Raw genomic sequence first — 19,669 nt, 5'->3', positions numbered from 1 at the left:
CTTAAACTCCATTACAGAAATGATACCCTTCCCTTTTGTTTTAAGGAACTAATGGCTTCGCTTTTCAACAAAGCTGGATCTTCTGGCACACGCTCAGAAGACAGCCAGTACTTGAGAGACAGATTGCTTTAAGGGCAATGGAGCCGCTGAGGGGCAGAGTAATCCTAATGAGAAAGGAAAAAGAGGACACCTCTGGAGTTAAAATAAGACAGAATGCATCTGTGGAGAACACAGTGACTGAAGATTGGCAGAATTCTCAATATCTCAGGCCACTACACACTGCACAGTTTCCATTTGTACTTTGAAGGTGGTCCAGAAAACTCAAAAATGATTAGAATGAAAAGTATAGATACTGTTAACCGCCCATGTTCAGGAAATTCTGTTGGTGTAGAAACGGTTCTGCTGTTCATTCCTTAATTGCTTCTCTTCCCACTTTGTCAGGATGTAGGGGAGGTCTGGTGGTGGTGGTGAGTCCTAATTTTTTGTATCTCTATCCACACTCTGGAAGCATTTGGATCATTTTGAGCCTTCATAATATTTGCGGAAAGCTTGGAGTGTTTTGTTCATGTAGTGGGCAGTGCCTGGCCTTCTGTGAGAGACTGAACATCGGTAAATAATCCACATAAAACTCATTTGCCGCTGGACCAGGAGGATCGCTGCCATCCTTTCAGCAAAGAGCAAACGAATAAGAGATCCGGGCCCATCCCTCCTCGCGCAGCAGTTTCTAGATATTTACCCCAGCTTCAGGAATGGCCACCAGCTGGCAGACACAACACTTTTCATAATATTTGCACACAATTTATTTGGGTAGCTTTCTTTTTTTTTTTTTTTTTTGAGAGACGGAGTCTCATTCTGTCGCCCAGTGGCTCGATCTCGGCTCACTGGAACCTTCGCTTCCTGGATTCATGCGATTCTCTTGCTTCAGCTTCCCAAATAGCTGGGACTACAGGCGTGCCCCACTACGCTCAGCGAATTTTTGGTAGAGATGGGGTTTCATTACATGTTGGCCAGGCTGGTCTCGAACCCCTGATCTCAGGTGATCTGCCCGCCTCGGCCTCCCAAAGTGGTGGGATTACAGGCATGAGCCACCGCGCCCGACCATGAATTGGGTCGCTTTCTAAATTCTTTCTCCGTTTATAGCTTGCGTTGCCTGAAGGAGAATTCAGAGAGGTCCCCTGGAGACAAGAATGGAGGAGGCGGTTTTCCATTGATTTATGGGGGAAATCTGGGATAGGCAGGGGGTAAATCTGGTGCCGTTTGCTGAAGTTAGAGGAAAGGTGTGGGGAACCAGGTGGTGCCCTGGAGCAAGGGCCACGCGAGACGAGACCAACCTTCTGGAGAGGAGAGAGCAGGGCTACTGAAAGCAGGGCATTCCGCGGAGCCTCCAGCCCCTGAGCGCCCACCCTCCGCCCAGCTGGGGGACGCGGTCTCGGGAGGAAAGCCCGGAATCCCGAGGCTGCCGGCCGCTAGCTGCGGGTACCGGAACGCGTGGGCGAGCGCGCGGAGGCGGAGGCGGGCGGGCGTCTGTCCCTTTAAGGGGCCGGTCTCCGGGCGCCGCCGGCCTAGACGCCCGGACGTGCCGGGGCCGCCCCGCCCCGAAGCCGCCCGTTTCCTGCCGAGCGGCGCGACGGCACCTGAGCGACTGCGGCGGCGGCGGCGGCGCCTCGGAGCGTGCGGCCCGGGCTGTAGTGCCGGCGCCGCCGCGTCTTCCCAGTCTCCTTCCCAGGCCGCGCAGGGTGAGGGAGGGCAGGCCACACCGGGCCGGGCGCCGGAGGCGGCGGGGAGCGCGGGGGGAGGCGGCGCCGGCCGCGGGGTCCTGGGGCAAGCGGGAGGGCCGGGGCGGGCCGGGCCGGGCCGGGCCGGGCGGGGGGGCGCGGCCGCGGGGCTGGGCCGCCGCCCGCCGGGTAGGCCTCGGGCATCCGGTCGCCGGCGCCGGGCTGCTGCTCAGTCCGGGACGCCGCAGGGGGCGGGCTCGGTGGGGCCTCCTCGGCCTCGCTGGGCCGCCCAGGGCCTGACCCCGGCTCTGTCGCGGCGCCCGAGGCGCGGCCGAGGGACACCCCCCTCCTCCGCAAGGACGACTCCCGAGGGCGAGGTCGGCTCGAAAGGGCCCTGGGGTGACCGAGGCACCTATTTTTAGCGAGGCCTGAGGGCCCCCGGGAGGGAAGGTGGATTACCGTCGCCTCGGCCGGTGGACGGACGCAGCGCGTCTCCGGCGGTGTCCCCGGGCCGGAGCTGGGCCACGCTTACGCCATGCTGGAATTCCAGTCCTCGCCGGTGCCTCCGGCTGCCCGGGGAGCCGGCCCCGGCGCTCGCCCCCTTCCCTGGCGCCCCTCCGGCTGCCTAGTGCGAGTCCCCGGGTCGGGGCGAGAGGCGGTTGGACACAGAGCAGCGCGAGGGGACACTTTGGAAAAATTCATGGAGTACCCTCGAGATTGGCGAAGTTATCCCTTCGCCCCGAGGGGCGTGTCTTAGCGATTCTGCCGGACCCCTTCAGTTTCCAACAGTGAGGTTTTTGGCCTTGGGGACCTCGCCGGAAAACTAGAGTAGTCTAGAGAAGTCGTCTGGCCCTCAGCCATGCGCTTGGTGTGGGCTGTGCAGCCCCGCACGCTGGCGGTGGAGGCGCTGGGTGCACTAGACGCGGGCATCCCCGGACGCGGGCAACGGTGTCCCAGCCTGGCCCCGCTGCACCTTGACTAGGTTAGGTTAAAAGTAAGCTGTTCAGGGTTAGCCCTTCTTCCTCCTCGGAGGAAGGAGGAATCTAAATTCATTACTGTGTTGGGCTTTTATCAGAAACGGATTCTTTAGCAGCTGTTTTGAGTTAGTAGTGCTTAAAAAGCTGTAGTTGAAGTTAACTGTTCACATAAAGTTGTGGATTTTTTTTTTTTTTTTTTTTTTTTTTTTTTTTTTTGAGATGACTTCGTAGAAAGCCTTGCGAAATTTCTACACCTATAGCCAGCGCAACTAAAGATAAGCAGCTTGAGGTGGACGAAACGTTCCGAATTGTGTAGGAGTTGACTTAAAGTTAGAATTTTGGCTAAATTAGGTTGCATTTGTTTTCCTTCACTCACCTAGCAGGCAAATGGCGACAGTGTTTCCAGTTTGGTCCAGAGCAGTAGCTAGTGAGACTTGGGATAATGTTCCCAAGAATAACACTGAATTACTCTTGTGTGTTTTGGGCAGACATGCCTTTTAATAGACTTTCATATTTGATGTGTTGCGTGATAAACAAGGCTCTTTTTTTCCCCCTTTTTCCTTTTGTCTTTAGTTTAAGGATCTAACCTGAAATAGCTGGGTCTATTTTGGTAAGTTCCCCTCCCACCCCAACATTGAGTTACAAATGTCTCTTCTAATTTTGTGCTTTCAGCAGACAATACCTTATCAAGTGAGATCAGAGAATAAGATGTTCTACTTATTTGATAATGAATCTGAAAATATAACAAGCTTCTGAAAAATTTTCTTAAACTTGAAAATTATAAAGACTATCAAGTATTTAACTCTTAATGATTCAGGCTCAGCATTATGAAGGGACATTTATTTACGATTTTGTTTCCAATTTAGATCTGTATATATTCTTAATACCAGTAGTCTCGTCTGTTTGATGTTGTGTTTTTCCCTAAAAATTCCTCACTTCAGGCCTCCTGGTTTATAAGCTTCAATCTGCTTTTGGTAGGGAGATAGTTTTAATAATTATATGTTTAATACTAGTTAATATAGCTTTTTAAAAGCATCTAAAACGTGAAAAACTTTTTGAGACTTAACTTCTAAAGAAACCCATATTAAGATTGTCACTGTTGTTAAGTTCTTAACTTGATTTTTAAGTTATGGTTAAAAGGTCTTAATCAGCTTGTCGTGGTTATTAAGATGGCACATAGAGTACTGAATCAACTTTTTTTTTTTTTTTTTTTTTTAAAGTTGAGTATGTCTTACATATTTCCTATGTGTAAATTCTTAACTTGAGTGGAAGGTGTATTTTTCGTTGTATGCTTATAATTTTTATAGCAAATGAAATTATAACCTAAAAGATTTCCAATACTTTATAAAATTGTTACTGAACTTAATGATTTTAGTAAGGTTTGGGTTCTCTTGGGAATCTGACCTAATATGTAATAAATGAGAAAAACTGTGCTTTGCAAGATCATTTATTTGAGAATACACCTTATGACCTGCTTGTTCTCTGTACTGTTTTCAGTGACTTTGAAGGTAGATCCAGAGTATACTTAGAGGGTAGAAGCAAGTAATTATTTCTCTACAAGTTACATTGATGATCACTCATGCACAAAGAGAATTGCATTTCATTGCTTCCTTTTTCAGTTTCTGTGAACATGACATTTGAGTGTCCTGATCAGAAAAATGTAATTTATTTTTAAATCACCGGGAAAACATTGGTTTAGATGAGAATGTAATAAGGCTTCCCCCCGCCCCTGCAAATAGAAAATTAAGCAGTAAGGAGAAGAACCTTATGTGCTGTGAACTAAGGAGTTTAATTTAACCTTCAGTATCCCAGGTTTAGAGAAAGAGAAATAATGATAGTTTACAACTGTGTGCCAGGCTGTTGTGCTTAAATGTGTTTTTGGCCTTTGACAGGTAGCAGTGAAAACTAGGCAAAAAAAATTTTTTTAAATGGTACAAGTGTTTAATTGGTTTTATGTAAAAAGAAAATAGGCAAGATAAACTTTTAAATCTAACAATAATTTTAGCAGACAACTCTGATAGGAAATGTAATGTTCTTAGGAAATATGTAGGACATACTGTGAAAAAAAGTTATAGCTTAGTATTTTACAACTCACCTTAACTACTACAGGCTGATTAAGAATTAAATCTGGGCCGGGCGCGGTGGCTCAAGCCTGTAATCCCAGCACTTTGGGAGGCCGAGGTGGGTGGATCACAAGGTCGAGAGATCGAGACCAACCTGGTCAACATGGTGAAACCCCGTCTCTACTAAAAATACAAAAAATTAGCTGGGCATGGTGGCACGTGCCTATAATCCCAGCTCCTCAGGAGGCTGAGGCAGGAGAATTGCCTGAACCCAGGAGGCGGAGGTTGCGGTGAGCCAAGATCGCGCCACTGCACTCCAGCCTGGGTAACGAGCGAAACTCCATCTCAAAAAAAAAAAAAAGAATTAAATCTGGTTTCAGCAAAGTGATTCATACACTAAGTGTAATTTGTTTGCACTCTTCTTTGAGGACATTCTGCTTTTTGGGCTTTCTTCTTCTTTTTTTTTTTTTTTTTGAGACGGAGTTTCGCTCTTGTTACCCAGGCTGGAGTACAATGGCGCGATCTCGGCTCACCGCAACCTCCGCCTCCTGGGTTCAGGCAATTCTCCTGCCTCAGCCTCCTGAGTAGCTGGGATTACAGGCACATGCCACCATGCCCAGCTAATTTTTTTGTATTTTTAGTAGAGACGGGGTTTCACCATGTTGACCAGGATGGTCTCGATCTCTTGACCTTGTGATCCACCTGCCTCGGCCTCCCAAAGTGCTGGGATTACAGGCTTGAGCCACCGCGCCCGGCGCTTTCTTCTTTTTAATTGCTTTGTTCATTGTATCTTATGGATTATCTTCTAGTTTTTTTTTTTTAAGACGGGGTTTCACCATGGTGGTCAGGCTGGTCTTGAACTCCAGACCTCAGGTGATCTGCCCGCCTCAGCCTCCCAGAGTGCTGGGATTACAGGCGTGAGCCACTGCTCCCGGCTATCTTCTAATCTTAAAGTTGACATGCTCAGTCCTTGTTTCACTGTTCTTTTTATATTCCTCTGACAATCTTATCCAGTGTCATGGTTTTAAATACCCATGTGCTGATGGCTCCCATATTTATATCTCGAGCTCAGACTTTCTACACATCTCGTTAGGCCTATCCACTTGGATGTGCAGTGGTCAGCTACAACTAAACTTACGTATTTTTCTTTAAACCTACCTCATATGCAGCCTAGCCCATCTTACCTGGTGGCAACTCCATCCAACATTCAGGTAGAAAAGCATTGGAGTCATCCCCAACTTATCTCTTTCACACTTGGCATTCTGTGCTCTGTCTTATCTTGAAAATATAACCAGAGTCCAATCAGTACTTACTGTCTCCGCTACTCACTAGCCTGGTCCAAGCCATTCTTTTACCTAGATTTCTGCTATTAGCTTCCTAACTGATCTCCCTGCCTCTGCACTAGCTCTTTACAGTCTTCTCAACACAGCAACTGGATTGTATCAGTTATCTTCTCAGAATGCTACAGTGACTTTCTCTATGCAGAGTGAAAGCTGAAGTTCTTAACGTCCTCAAGGCCAAACAGAATCTGGACACTTCCGCTCTCCCCATTCCCCCTTACCTCTAAGATTAGCTACTGTGTTCCCTCTGCTTATTTCCCTTTGGCCCGATTGGCTTTCCTAGGGGCAGCTACATATGCCAGACACTGCCCTAAACACTTAGGATCCATCAGTAAACAAAACAGATGAAAAGCTCTGCCCTGATAGTTATGTAATAGTGTGTGTTTGAGGGCAGGGGAAGGAGGTGGTAAACACAATCAATGACGAAATTATATAGTATTTCCTTCACCTGGCAAAAAGATGACAAGTGCTGTGGAGGAAACTGCTGTTTTTTACACTGGCTGTTGCCCCTCTTTAGGTCACTTTTTTTCTGAAGATACATGCATGGCTCATTGTCTTTGTCTAGTCTTTGCTTTTAAAATGTCACTTTAAAAGATCTGCTTACTTAAAACTGCACTCCTCTACGTCTAATTCTTGTACCTTGCTCTGTTTTCTTTATAGCACTTGTCACCTTCTGTCATGCTATATAATTTCCTGATTGTGTTTATTGTTTCTTCCCTGTACTCCTGTACATATAGTATTATATAACTTCTATGAGGGTAGGCTTTTTGTCTGTTTTGTTTATTGATGACTCTCGAGTTCAGAGCAGTGTGTAGCACGTAGCAGGTCCTCAATAAGAATTTGTTGAACAGGGCCGGGCACAGTGGCTCACGCCTGTAATCTCAGCACTTTGGGAGGCCGAGGCGGGTGGATCACGAGGTCAAGAGATCGAGACCATCCTGGTCAACATGGTGAAACCCCGTCTCTACTAAAAATACAAAAAATTAGCTGGGCATGGTGGCGCGTGCCTGTAATCCCAGCTACTCAGGAGGCTGAGGCAGGAGAATCGCCTGAACCCAGGAGGCGGAGGTTGCGGTGAGCCGAGATCGCGCCATTGCACTCCAGCCTGGGTAATGAGCGAAACTCTGTTGCAAAAAAAAAAAAAAATAAAAATAAAAAAAGAATTTGTTGAACAAAATAATTAAATCCTGGCTGGGTGTGATGACTCACATCTGTAATGCCAGTACTTTGGGGGACCAAGATAGATGGAGTGCTTGAGCCCACAGTTCGAGACCAGCCTGGGGAACATGGCAAAACCCTGTCTCTACAAAAAATATAAAAATAACTAGGCCTGGTGGCATGCACCTGTGGTCCCAGCTTCTTCGGAGGCTGAGGTGGGAGGATTGCTTAAGACAGGGTGGTAGAGGTTGCAGTGAGCTGAGATCCTACCACAACACTCCAGTCTGGGTGACAGAGTGAGACCCTGTCTCAAAAAAAAAAAAAAAAAAAAAGAAATTCTCATCTTGCATTTCTTCCGTTGATGGATACCTCGTTATTGGATACATGTAGTTTACAGTGTGCTCCTTTCCTCTTTTAGGGTTGGGCGGAGAGTGGAAGAAAGTGGCATGGAGCCTTTGGGAACTGTTTGGTCGAGAGAGTGATATTAGAGTGTGGTAGAGATCCTCTTACATATTGCACATGATTAGGACCATTCATTAGTTAATTCAAAAAGTTGGTTAAAGCAAGGACTCAAACTATATGTGCACCTTAAATGTTTTCACTTAAAACATTTGCTTTTACTTTTATTTGCCTGTCTTTTTATTTGTACTGATTTCTTAAAGGTTATCCTGATTTTCTTTTCATAGATTGTACTTTGAAAGCATTATCTATGATTTTTAATATTGGTTTATTTTCTTTTTTCTTTTCTTTTTCCGACACGGAGTCTTTCTCTATCGCCCAGGCTGGAGTGCAGTGGCATTTTTGGCTCACCGCAACCTCCACCTCCTGGGTTCAAGCGATTCTTCTGTCTCAACCTTTTAAGTAGTTGGGATTACAGGTGGCTGCCACCACGCCTGGCTAATTTTTGTGTTTTTAGTGGAGATGGGGTTTCACCATGTTGGCCAGGTTGGTCTTGAACTCCTGATCTCAGGTAATCCGCCCACCTCAACCTCCCAAAGTGTTGGAATTACAGATGTGAGCCACTGCGCCCAGCCTGGTATTGGTTTCTTTAAAGTGGAATGAAAATGTAGGAACTGGGAAACTCTCCAATTATAAAATCTTTATGGATTTTTTCCACTTATTCATCAAGGCTTTCCAAAGGATTTAATGTAATTTTTATAGAAATAAAACCTTTTGACTCTATTTTGACATTTAATGGATTTATAGAAATAAGTGAGTAGGAGATTAACTGCTCTCCAGAAACAGCTTTCTGAAGACACCAGACCATGTATATTTACAAAGGAGAATGTCAGTTAATCCAGTGAGAGAGCCTTTAAGACAGCTTCCACTTTGAATAGGTTACATAGGGGCCACAGGATCATAGCAGCCTAATGATTACTAGAGGAGAATGTTATTTACCTATATTTATTAATTTTGACTCTGTGTAATTAGTTATCAGAACTTAACATGAATTCAAGTAAGTACATTGTCTATCAGGAGATGTGATGTTACACTGTATTTTCACTGGAAAATGTGGGACAGTTCTTACACATGAGTCACTGAGTTGTCAAGGAAACAGTCTGGTCTGGTATAATAGGCCGGAATTCAGTAGTTAGGAGACCTACAGGTCTTAGACCTTATTAACTCTAAGGTTTTATGCAAGTTCTTTATTGTGCAGTTCTTTAATTACATAGTGTCCTGTGCTGTAGTGGAAAGAGCGAGAACACTAGGGAGTCTGAAGACCTTGAGCTTGAATTTAGTTTTGCTAGTCAGTGTCACTTACTGCGTGTGTGATCTTAACCTGTATTAACCTGCCTAAGGCTCACCAGGGAATTATTTTATCTCAGTAGTTGCCTCATAAGTGATAGCTAACATTAGAGTACCCATTTGCTGTTAGACTATAAATGCTTTATGTGCATTATCATATTTAGTCCTCTCAACAACCTTATGTAGTAGGTACTGTTTGTTGAAAACCAGGGAAGACTAGTTAAATGATTTGTTCAGAGACGCAGCAGATGTCTTTAGGAGGAGTTTGAATTTTAACTGAGGCATTCTGACTTAGCCCATTTTTACCCATTGAGCTGTTTTATAAGAATGCTTTCTGAAAAAAAATAAAACACTGTCCGTGTGTAGTTGTCTAATGTTAGGTGTTACAAAGCTAAATTAAGGTTATAAGGATCCCTCCCCACCATGGGAGTTAGAAGATTAACTGTTTAGTGTTTAAATTTAAAAACTTGAAGTTTTTCATTTACTATTTTGAAGAGAAAATAGTAAAAGCTACTTAAACCACATGCTACAAAATGTTTTAGTTACATGGAAGGCAGTAGGTAGAATGTCATCCGTTTAGTTACCAAGAAATTTTTCTGTATCATTTCCTGTGTATGTTCATTGTGAGTTATTCTTACGTGATCTTACAGACATTTCTTAATGGTTATCTCAGAAAAGTTAACCCTGATTATACTACCTGAAATGCATATCCTCCCTATTCTTCGTTCCAGCCTTATTTTTCTCCATTGCACCGTCAGTCACTACCTGACATTATAATATGCTTATTTCTTTATATAGTTGGTGTCTCACCTACAAGAATACAAGTGTTGTGAGGCAGGGACTGTGTCTTGTTCATCACTGTGAGCTATATTTCTGACCCTTATGTAGTGCTTAATTTAAATGAAGGATACTTGAAAATGATTGGGACTCACTGAGTTTTTTGCTTTACTTGCCATCCTTTATTAGCATGGCTGAGTGGTATTTGGAATGCCATATAAAGTGAAACTCAGGGTTTCATGGACTACTATGCAGCCGTAAAAAGGATGAGTTCATGTCCTTTGCAGGAACATGGATGAAGCTGGACACCATCATTCCAAGCAAACTAATACAGCAACGTAAAACCAAACACTGCATGTTCTCACTCATAAGTGGGAGTTAAAACAATGAGAACACATGGACACAGGAAGGGGAACATTACACACTGGGACCTGTTGGAGGATGGGAGCTAGAGGAGGGATAGCATTAGGAGAAATACCTAATGTAGATGACGGGTTGATGAGTGTAGCAAACCACCATGGCATATGTGTACCTATGTAATCTGCACATTATGCACATGTACTCCAGAACTTAAAGTATAGTAATAATAATAAGGGTTTCAGGTTTTTACTCTTGGGAGAGTGGAATGGAAAACAATTTAAAACATGAATTTCAGCAAAATACTTGTGCTTAGGCTGGGTACGGTGGGTCATGCCTGTAATCCCAGCACTTTGGGAGGCGGAGGCGGGTGGATCATGAGGTCAGGAGTTTGAGGCCAGCCTGGCCAACGTGGTGAAACTCCATCTCTACTAAAAATACAGAAATTAAGCAGGCGTGGTGGCGCACCTGTAATCCCAGCTACTTGGGAGGCTGAGGCAGGAGAAGCATTTGAAACTGGAAGGCGGAGGTTACAGTGAGCTGAGATTGCGCCGCTGCACTCCAGCCTGGGTAAAAGAGTGAAACTCTCAAAAAAAAAAAAAAAAAAAAAAAAAAAAAAAACCAACAAAACAACAAACTTGTGCTCACTACCAGTTAATCTTTTTCATCAGTAACGTAAGTGTTCTGAGTGGAATCTGTACCTAAATAATTCAGTGAATGCCTGTGTTTGGATCTAATTGTCTTTTGAAATAAAATTGGACAAACTAAACTATGCACCGAAAACTCCCTAGTGTTCTGAATGCTGTGTTGCAGAACATTGAAGATGTTTCCGTAAATCTGTAATATCCACACAGATTGAATTTACTTGCATGCTACCGACTTGTACTTAACCTACTTTATTGGGAAGTCTTGTTCATTCGAAATGTTTCCTATAATTATTTTACATAGTTTTCTATAGCCTGGAACTCTTCGGGTTGGCTGAATGTCATGATTTCTGTGAAGGAAATTTATCACTCGAAGTAGTATTTAGTGCTCTTAATTCTGGGTACAGTTTCAGGTACTGTGCTGTATAATCTGCTTGGTACTCCATTGCTGGGGAATCATTTCTTAAATAGCTTCCAGTTTGACCTAGATGTTTGCTGTAATTTTAATTTTAAATTGGATCCTTTTGTGAAAGTGGCTTAGTTATTTTGCTTTGTTTTTTTTAGTCTAAATAATTGGATTTAGTTTTAATTTGAAGTATTTCTGAGCTTGGAAATGTTGGAGTACTTTTTAAATAAAAAATTCAGCTGGCCTTTGTTAGACAATAGGGGCTCCAGCTCTCTGTGCAGTCAAAAATTTTTGTGTAACTTTTGACTCTTCAGAAACTTAACTACTAGTACCTTACTGTTGACTGGAAACCTTACCAATTACATAACAGTCAATTAACATGTATTTTGTATGCTTATGTATATTATATACTGTATTCTTACAATACTAAAGAAAACAAAATGTTACTAAGAAAATCAAAAGACAGTACATTTACAATACGGTACTGTTTATTGATACCATAAGTTTATATCATCTGTTTGTAAAAGGAATCATCTGTCTGAAATGGTGAGCAACTGCAACTGTAGACCTTAGTCTACAGTGCATGTCAAGTCATTCAATGTTTCCTTGTAATGTCATGACTCTTCTCTGCTTCTCGGGAGCACACCCAGCATTACTAGTGGCACTTGGCATAGGGCCCATGGTGTTATTCAGGGTTTACAGTGTTGTGCTAAAAATGAAAAATAGGCAGGAACTACAAGAGATCACTTTTTGCTGTGATACTTTTACTGGAAGGACGGACTGCTCATATGGAGATAGAGTCATGGATAGGAGTCATGGATACCTCAGACACTCGAGCTCACAGTAAGAGCAAAAGGAGGTGGCTACAGAATTACTACGGTGGTACAATATGTACTGCAGTTAATTTTATGCAGTTGTGATTTACTACTGTATCTTTACGTTTGTTTACATTTCCTTCCATTGCAAATGGCACCATGTACATGGTTTGTGTTTGTGTAAGTTTTGATAAATTTTAACTTTCTAATTTGTGTACGTTTTATGGTAGTAAATTATAAAATAGACTGGTATCTGCATATATTTTATGTATTAATGACATACCTTTTTCTTAATTTTTTCAATATTTCTAGGCTGTGGTTTCTTTGCAAGTTTTTTTCAATTTGTTGCATTCTCCAAAATATTTTCCAGTATAGTTACTGAAAAAAAATCTGCGTGAATGGACTCACATAGTTTAAACCCATGATGTTCAAAGGTTACATATACATTCAAGATTAGCCTTGGAATTATATGTAAAATATAGCCCAGGCATTTATCTTGTCTGAGGTTTTGGGGAGAAAAGAAATAATTCACAAATCTTAAGTTAGCTGTAAAGTGATGAAAGCTGAATTTTTGTCTATTCTGCTACGATTAATTAACCTGGCATAAATTGGTAGTTATATTTCATATCCTTTCAGTGTTATGTAATCCTCATTTAAGCAAAAAGTCCTGGTAGCATTCAAAATAACATAGTACTTTTGGTATAAAGGGATTCTTTTTTTTGAAATGGAATCTCGCTCTGTCACCCAGGTTGGAGTGCAGTGGCACAGTCTTGGCTCACTGCAACCTGCAACTCACTGCAACCTCTGCCTCCCTGCCCAAGGGATTCTGCTGCCTCCCAAGTAGCTGAGATTACAGGCGCCTGCCACCACACCTGGCTAATTTTTGTATTTTTAGTAAAGATGGGGTTTCGCCTGGTTCATCAGGCTGGTCTCGTTCTCCTGACCTCAAGCGATCCGCCTGCCTCAGCACCCGCCTCAGCCTCCCAAAATGCTGGGATTTACGGGCATGAACCACCGTGCTGGGCCAGAGATTCTTTAGTTATTATTCTTCATTACTATATCTGATTTCTTTTGTTTTTTGTTTTTTTTTTTTTCGAGATGGAGTTTCACTCTTGTTACCCAGGCTGGAGTGCAATGGCGCGATCTCGGCTCACCGCAACCTCCGCCTCCTGGGTTCAGGCAATTCTCCTGCTTCAGCCTCCTGAGTAGCTGGGATTACAGGCACGCGCCACCATGCCCAGCTAATTTTTTGTATTTTTAGTAGAGACGGGGTTTCACCATGTTGACCAGGATGGTCTTGATCTCTTGACCTCGTGAGCCACCTGCCTTAGCCTCCCAAAGTGCTGGGATTATAGGCGTGAGCCTATAATCTGATTTCTTAAGATAGCTTTGTACTAGGTAAAAACACACACACACCCCCCTAGATATTTTCTGTGAATATCTGTAGTAGAGTTCTTATTTTAAAGTACTTGTTTTTCTTTTTGAGGAAAATTTCTTGCAAAGTAGGAATGCCTTTCTAGAATTATTCAGTACTTTCATTGTAATTGTATAAATTAAGAAGCAGGGAAACTTATGCCAGTTTGCTTGCTTGTTTTCATGTACATTTTTCTCTTCCTACTTGTCTTTTTATTGTTTTCTTCTGCTTTTTTTTTTTTTTAATTTCCAAAGGATCAGGCAACTGGAATCTTTTTGTTGTTAAAGTTAAAACCACAATCAAATGATTCAGACATAAAAGAGAATATATAATGTATATGTACAGTTTAAAGATAAAATATAAAATGAACATCTGTGTACTGAACACTTGTGTACCTTTCAGCTTTATTTCAATTTTTTCTTTTAAAATAAATATAAAATAATGTTTTAAAAATACGTGTAAGATACAAAGACATAATGAACAGCTTTGTATCTAATACACAGTTTAAGAACATAATCCTTTTTATTTATGTCCCTCCCCACACTCTTAACTACTACCTTTCTTACCTTTGCTTTTCTTTTAGTTTTTCCAGATCTATCTGTATCCCTAAACTACTTTGTTGTTTTGTTGGTTTTTGAACTCTAAATGGAATCCTTCTGTATGAGTTTATTTGTAACTTCCTATTTCCCCTTAACTCTATTGTCTGGATATTTTTTTTTGTTTGTTTGTTTGTGATGGAGTCTCTCTCTGTTGCCCAGGCTGGAGTGCAGTGTTGTGATCTCGGCTCACCGCAACCTCCACCTCCTGGATTCAAGCAATTCTCCTGCCTCAGCCTCCGGAGTAGCTGGGATTACAGGCGTGTACCACCACACCTGGCTAATTTTTGTATTTTTAGTAGACACTGGGTTTCACCATGTTGGCCAGGTTGGTCTTGATCTCCTGACCTCGTGATCCACCCTGCGATTACAGGCATGAGCCACTGTGTCCAACCTCGGATATTCTTTCACCATGTTGTATGAAGCTCTAACTGATTTACTTTTGCTACTTCATGTATGAATATTTTACAACCTATTTCCCGTTGTTGGACATTTGGGTTTTTTTAGTTATTTTTGTTGTTAGTATACGCAGTGCTGCTATGAACACCTTGAATAGCATAGGTCTATTGCACTTGTGTCTCTAGGATAGTGTTGTTTTATTTTCAAACTTTTGTTACCACTCACAACAAGAAACACGTTTTAAGTTATGACTCACTATATTATCAGGTGTACTATTCCATGTTATTCTGTTTTATTAAATGTAAAAACGCTGGTCAAGACTTAAATTTTTTGCTAATCGCTAATGAATTGAGACTTAAGAGTTTAGATAGTTTTTGGGGCTTATAACTAGTAATAGAATGCTGGATTGTAGGAGACATCCATTTTCAATTCTACTAGTTAGTGCAAACTTGTTTTCTTTCCAATATAAATGTGTCAGTTTATTCCCATCACCAGTGTATATATGTGATGGTTCCACATTCTTGATGTGGAAAAACTAGTCAGCCTATTGGGTGTGAATTGATACATTCTACATGTTGCATTTCTTTTTTTTCCTTTTGAGACTGGAAGTTCCCTCTTGTTGTCCAGGCTGGAGTTCAATGGCTTGATCTCTGCTCCCTGCAACCTCCACCTCCTGGGTTCAAGTGATTCTCCTGCCTCAGCCTCCCAAGTATCTGGGATTACAGTCATGCACCGCTTCACCTGGCTAATTTTGTATTTTTAGTAGAGACGGGGTTTCTCCATTTTGGTCAGGCTTGTCTCGAACTCCCAACCTCAGGTGATCTGCCCACCTTGGCCTCCCAAACTATTGGGATTACAGGCGGGAGCCACCACACCCGGCTTTGCATTTCTGATTAATAAGAAACATATTTTCAGCATTTACTGGGCACTAAATTCCTTTTCTTTGAAATGACTGTTCATTTTTCTGTTGGGTTTATCTTTCTGGGTGGTGAAGTTTCTTCACATCTTCTGAATACTAATTATTTGCCAATTATGTGTTATAAATGTCTTCTTCCTACTTTGTGGCTTGTCTTCTGACTTTCTTAGGTTGTCTCTAGTAAAAGGTGACAATTTTAATGTTGAATTTATCACTATTTTTATTGTATAATTTGTGTTTTGTGTCTAGTTTAAAAAATTCTCCTCTACCTTAGGTTATGAAGATGTTCTTGAGTGTTGTCTTATGAAGTTTTATGGTTTTATGTTGTCTCAGTTTTTTCCCTGGAATTGATTTTTGTTTCTTCACCTTTATGCTGTTTTCTTTTCTCCAGGATTTCCACTGCTGGCCATTTCAGTGTTCTTGAGGGGCTAAAATGTGTTTATTTACTAGATGCTTTGAAATAATACTTTAACAGTTCACTGCAATATGGGGTTGTTTTGAGATGTAAGTTGCATCTACAGCTTACTTTTAGAGTCATAAGAAATTAATTGCAGTTGACCCTTGAACAACATGGGTTTGAACTGCATGGGTCCACTTACAGGTGGAGTGAGATGCTGAAACCTTAGTAGATGGTCTATGGGACTTGGCTGTGGCAGATTTTGGTATACCTACGTGTGTTCTGGAACCAATTTTCGGCACATACTGAAGGATTACTATATGTAGGAGTGTTAACTTTGGATAGTAATTTGGTGAACTTTGAAGTCCCTCCCTTCCCCATCCCTATTTGATATCCTAAGTGTTTTGTAAACATTTCAAAGTGATGCCAGTGTTTGCATGTGGTTTTTCTTTTCTTTTTTTTTTTTTTTTGAGACGGAGTTTCACTGTTGTTACCCAGGCTGGAGTGCAATGGCGCGATCTTGGCTCACCGCAACCTCCGCCTCCTGGTTTCAAGCAATTCTTCTGCCTCAGCTTCCTGAGTAGCTGGGATTACAGGCACGCGCCACCATGCCCAGCTAATGTTTTGTATTTTTAGTAGAGACGGGGTTTCACCATGTTGACCAGGATGGTCTCGATCTGTCGACCTCGTGATCCACCCGCCTCAGCCTCCCGAAGTGCTGGGATTACAGGCTTGAGCCACCGCGCCCGGCCTGCATGTGGTTTTTCTTAAACTGTTTTGCACATACATTGTGAAGTAGATCTTTGTGCTTGGTATTTTGAGTAAGTATGAGCACACTTCTGTTTATCCAACTGGTACTCAGAATGTACTTGCTTACAGTCTGAGGGATTGAATCTTTAATTTTGAAAAACTCCGACCTCTTTAAATTTTGCTTCTGTTATTTTCACTTTTCTCTTTTGCTAGACCTGTCTTGGAGTCTTTTAGTTTATCTTGTGTCTTTAATTGTTCCATCATTTTTTTCTCTTTTCTGTGCTTCATACTAGGTGAATCATTACTGTCTAGCAATTTATCATTTTATTCTATTCTGTCTAGTCTAGAGTATATTGTATCTATTGAGTCTATATGCCAGTATCTGTAATTTTCATATTTTAGATTTGGAATTGCTTTTTCATATTCACCTGTTTCTGGTGAATTCTCTTTTTGTTTTGCAGTGCTTTTGCTACTTAGAAAACCTCTCTCTCTTCTTTAACATGTTCAAGTTTAAAAATTGTCAGACTATTTCATAAAACATCTGGTGTGAATCTGTGTTTTTATGTGATTTGTTTTTTCTCATTAAATTTCTTGCTATGTTTTGGATTAAAAAAAACCTGGTTTTACTGTTGGACCGAGTCATTATTTTGACCAATAGAAATAAGCTTTATCCTACTTTTCCTCTGTGATTTGTATCTTGACATAACCAAATAGGTCATAAGTTTCTATGGATGTGTTCTAGCTAATGAGGAATTAAGGAATTAGAATATCACCATTTTGCATCTCCAAATGAATAATGCCTAGGCAAAGATCACCAATAGCTGCTCATCTGGAAAAGATGTTCCCGATGTTAGATACTTCCTGATGAAAGTGTGCCACACTTTGTTAATCTTGCATTCAAATCAAGACCCTGAAATTTAACTACATTTGATCAGAAATAGACACCCCCACCCAAAAAAAAAAACAAAAACAAAAAAACTTCTTAAGCACAGTGAGGGTACTATCAACAAAATTCACACTGGGAAGCTCTCTTAAGACTAGTTGCTTTTTTTTTTTACCCCTTCCCCAACTGAAAGTTCTAAGAATTGTAAGAAACTGAAGTAAAGAGAAAGGTATGGTAAGTGAAAGGAGACAAGAAGTTTACAAGCCAAGGAATAACATACTTACAAAGCAATTGGGAAATGTGAATGAACACTGGCTTTATATTAAGGAGGTACTAATTTTTAATTTGCTGTGACATTGGATGTTGTCTTTTTTTTCTTCAGGCTCAGAGCTTCTATGAAGTTATAGCTCTAGATTTGCATTGTCATTGGTGTTGTCTCCTCCCCTCTCCTTGTTTTCCTTTTTATTTTCTTTAAAACCTCTTTTTACAAGCTATGCAAATCCTATTTTCTTTCTTTCTTTTCTTTTTTTTTTTTTTTGAGACTGAGTTTTGCTCTTGTTACCCAGGCTGGAGTGCAGTGGCACGATCTCGGTTCACCGCAACCTCCGCCTCCTGGGTTCAGGCAATTCTCCTGCCTCAGCCTCCTGAGTAGCTGGGATTACAGGCACGTGCCACCATGCCCAGCTAATTTTTTTGTATTTTTAGTAGAGACGGGGTTTTACCGTGTTGACCAGGATGGTCTCGATCTCTTGACCTCGTGATCCACCCGCCTCGGCCTCCCAAAGTGCTTGGGATTACAGGCTTGAGCCACCGCGCCCGCCGCAAATCCTATTTTCTACCCTACCGCTTGGTGTCAGTCCATGAACCCGCTTCTTGTTTTGTTGCTGTTACCTTTAGGGGCTGAACTATCCAGCCATCTTCTTGTTTCCTTCTTCGGTCTACTCCACCTATGATAGGGGTTACTGTTTGAATTTTTATTGCATGTCTCACGCAGTACGATGTTTATCTTAATTTTGATTTTAGCCATTTTTTGTAAATAATTTCCCTTTATATTTGTGCAAAAGGTTGGTGCAGAGGTAATATTTCACACCATTATTAAGTGTTTGGAGTAGGAGGATCCTTATTGCAAGTCTTTATCTTCATTTCTACCTATCTTACTCTGTCTTGTTTTTTGAATCCCAGCTTACGTTTTCTGGGTAGTATTCTTAGTGTATCCTGAGTGCTCTAGTTCAGTGATCTGTTCCTTTCCTTTGCAAAAATCTATCTTTTAATTTTGTTGAATATTATTCAACTCTGCAGAACACATCTGATTTTAGCATCACACTGATTTATGGTTATATAATAATTAGAATGTTTAAGCCTTGAAATGCGATTCTTGCTTTTGCTGCCTGATCTCACTCATCCTGTGTTTCTTCATTCTGTTTTGGAGTTGCTATTCCCACTCAAGCAGATAGATTTTTTTTTTTTTTCATTTTCAAGTTTGGACTGGTATCCATTGTTGTCTGAACTATTTTTGCTTGTTGTCTCCAACTTGAAAATCAAATATTCAGTGTTTTTAATTTGTTCTTGAAAACACTGCTGCTAATTTAATAGCTATTAAATGAAAGCATATTTCCATTAATTTTAGTAGGGAATTATGATGTGGTATTTCATCCCAAACAGTTTTCACATGTAGGTAAATATTAATCGACAGCGAAAACAAATTTGTGTAGATATATATATGGTGAAAGTAAATACACTTTATACATACAATGTAATGTAGTATAATGAAGGCTAATTGTATTTGCCAGAGGAGAAAGAAAACTTGATAGTGGATGGTGGTGTAGTTGGTAGGGTGTCACTTTTTAGAAAGTCTGTTTCTTCTGTACTGTTTTTTCACCACTTCAGACTTTGTGGAGTTCAGAGTTATCTTGCATTCAGTCTGCACTTAAGTTGTCTGCACAGAAAAGCATTACTAGGGCAGTAACAGATAAACACAAGTTGTTTAAAACGTGGGAAATAGAACACAGGCAGAAAAGACAGAGTGTAGGACCTGGAAGCTCATTGACTTTCTTGCTCTGCATATGTACACAAAGCATATCTAGGTTCATCCAGTATACTGTATGTACAGTATACCTCTGTTCCATATGATACATGCTTAGGGGAAATATGTTGAATTAAACATGGGGTGTATCTTTGTCTGAAATTATAAATGTTGAAATTTCACTGCATAGAATATTTTTGTGTTATGTGTGTTTCGGTCAACAGTCACTAATTACCAAAAAAAGTAATTTCATGAAAAGTGGTAATTTTCAAGAGCCATTTTGATAAAAACTA

General features: G+C 41.4%; 1 protein-coding gene across 17 annotated transcripts in view; it reads left to right on the top strand.

Annotated features, from left to right (window-relative positions):
- Positions 1 to 1,596: 1,596 nt before the first annotated feature.
- Positions 1,597 to 19,669, top strand: part of KTN1 (kinectin 1) — a 114,491-nt gene continuing 96,418 nt past the window's right edge. For 9 of the 17 annotated variants that reach the window (XM_074393914.1, XM_074393910.1, XM_074393908.1 and 6 more), the window contains exons 1-2: positions 1,617 to 1,736; positions 3,266 to 3,302. The gene's annotated coding sequence lies outside the window, so the exon portion shown is untranslated. Of the gene's footprint in view, positions 1,737 to 3,265; positions 3,303 to 19,669 lie in introns of all 17 variants that reach the window. The other 8 variants (XM_074393915.1, XM_074393911.1, XM_074393909.1 and 5 more) reach the window with 1 other exon arrangement.

Source organism: Saimiri boliviensis, chromosome 2 (assembly GCF_048565385.1).
Source record: "Saimiri boliviensis isolate mSaiBol1 chromosome 2, mSaiBol1.pri, whole genome shotgun sequence".
NCBI classification, from domain to species: Eukaryota; Metazoa; Chordata; class Mammalia; order Primates; family Cebidae; genus Saimiri; species Saimiri boliviensis.
This window is presented reverse-complemented; position numbering and strand designations above follow the sequence as displayed.